A 2,500-nucleotide genomic window follows, 5' to 3' on the forward strand; every position below is an offset into this window, starting at 1 on the left:
ATATATATATATATATATATATATATATATATATGTATACATATATATTAAAGTGAACAGCAAACTTGTTATGGAAGCGCTTCTTGTCGTATTTTTCTCTCTTTCTTAGAATAATATCACCTTCTGTAGGCAGCATTCTTCATAGTTCTACGTATGTCATCGTGTGGAGTAGCAGACATAATTTGTAAATAGCCAGAACGCGTTTTCACACTTCTTTGTGCTTCCTCGGTGGCCGATAAGAATATGAAGGCTAATCTGTTGTGTGGGGATTATATACTCGGGTGGGGGATTTTGGCAGGTTGTCATTGGTTGGCGTCGCCAGAGTTCCCTGATGTCCTATTGGTTGGCGGGTGGCTTATGTCGGTGTTCATTGTCTCGTTTTCAATGGGAAATGATCTAACACTCGGTAGAATTTTTAAGTCCTCGAGCTGGATATTCATTCCCGGGGATAGCGCTTTAATGTATAAAGCCTCTAGGATGGGTAATCGTCGTGGGTCTTTATTGTAATCTAAAATTTCCGAATTCTGTGTCAGTTCTTCCCTCCTTAACCTCACTTGATGGACTTCGTTATGGTGAGAGCCTCATGGTGGTCATGACTGTGAAACCCATTCCACTACCTATATCGGCATCTGTCATACCTCCTAACCTCAAGAGCTCAAAAGAACCACCATAGCGAAGTCCATCAAGCGAGGTTAAGGAGGGAAGAACTGATGCAGACAACGGAAATTTTAGATTGCAATAAAGACCCACGACGATTACCCATCCTAGAGGCTTTATACATTAAAGAACTAGTCCAACTTAATAGGTTACCACTTATTCCGTGGGAAGCTAATTTAGTAAGTCTTTCGTGGGGGACGGTATTAAAAGTTTTTGCAAAGTCTAGATATATTAAATCTATATTGTTTCTTTTGTCATAATTTGAGATGACTGTGTTGTAGAATTCGAGTAAGTCTCACAAGAACGTTTCCGTCTGAATCCATGTTGGCTATCATTTTTCAAACAGTTATTTTCTAAATGGTGTTCAATAGCATCTCTGATGATAGTTTCCATCATTTTTGCTACGATTGAAGTCAAGCTTATAGACGTGTAGTTATTTTGTTTCTTTTTGTCACCCTTTTTGAATATGGGAGTAACGTTAGCTAGCTTCTATTCTCTTGGGATATCTCCAGATATGATGGATTTCTTGAAAATAATTTCTAATGGAACATCAATCTCATTTTTCATTTCCTTTAGGATTCTTAGATGCCAACCGTATGGCATTACTGATCCAAGCTCTAATTCATTCCAACATTTTTCCTCCTATGTCATGGGCATTGATTTTATTTAGTAGTCTCTGGTAGGCCACCTTGTCGAACGCTTTGCTAAAGTCAAGGTAAATAACATCATAACTACCATTGTTCGGTACCTTGCCTAACCTCGCCTTAGTAAACATCGAGGGAAAATATTTGTTAAACACCTCACTCATTTTTTCCTCCAATTCTATCATGATATTTTCGTAATTTTGGATTGGGGCTATCCTTTCCTTATTTTTTGTTCTATGTATATACATATATGAACGTGTGTATGCATATGTATATATATATATATATATATATATATATATATATATATATATATATGTGTGTGTATATATATGCATATATATATACATATATATATGTATATATGCATATATATATCTGTATCTATATATATATATACATATATATATATGTATATATATATATATATATATATATATGCGCGCGCGCGCGCGCGTGTGTGTGTGTGTGTGTGCGTGTGTGTGTGTGTGTGTGAGTGTGTGCATGTGTGTGTGTGTGTGCCTGTGTGTGTGTGTATGCAAGCAATCACATCACTGTAATACGAAGATGCACTATACGAAAGTACTTACTGTCTGCAAGTTTCTCTTCACTTATGGTTATTTTGTGTATGTATGTATATATATATATATATATATATATATATATACATATATGTATGTATGCATATATATGTATATGTATATATATTTATATATATATGTATATTTATATATAGATATATATAAATATATACATATGTACATATGTATGTATAGTTATATATATATGTATATATATATATATATATATACATATATATATATATATATATATATATATACATATATATATACATATATACATATATATGCTAATGCTAGTTTTTGGCCTATATATTACACCTACATTCATCTTTTGTCCATTTGTTTGGGTTAATTCTACCTATAAAATATCATATGTATCCTGTTTCAGTTTTTCTAATACACAGACATAGATATTGCTTTTAACGTACAACAGAACACCCCCACCTTTCTTGTGGTGGTGTTTGAATCCTGTAATACAAAATTCATCCTTAACCTCTTTACCATTTATCCATGGAGGGGTGGGGGTTGGGCCTTAACTAAAAGCTAGTGATAGTTGGTGGATGAACTGCCATGTCATTCAGCGTTGAGCCAACCTACAGGCTAGCCCATGGTCGA

General features: G+C 34.1%; 1 protein-coding gene across 1 annotated transcript in view; it reads right to left on the reverse strand.

Moving 5' to 3' along the window:
* Positions 1-2,500, reverse strand: part of LOC143040756 (uncharacterized) — an 8,866-nt gene that overhangs the window by 6,097 nt on the left and 269 nt on the right. The window lies entirely within an intron of this gene.

The sequence above is a fragment of the Oratosquilla oratoria genome, chromosome 29 (genome assembly GCF_046742065.1).
Source record: "Oratosquilla oratoria isolate Oo_2021 chromosome 29, ASM4674206v1, whole genome shotgun sequence".
Taxonomy (NCBI): Eukaryota; Metazoa; Arthropoda; class Malacostraca; order Stomatopoda; family Squillidae; genus Oratosquilla; species Oratosquilla oratoria.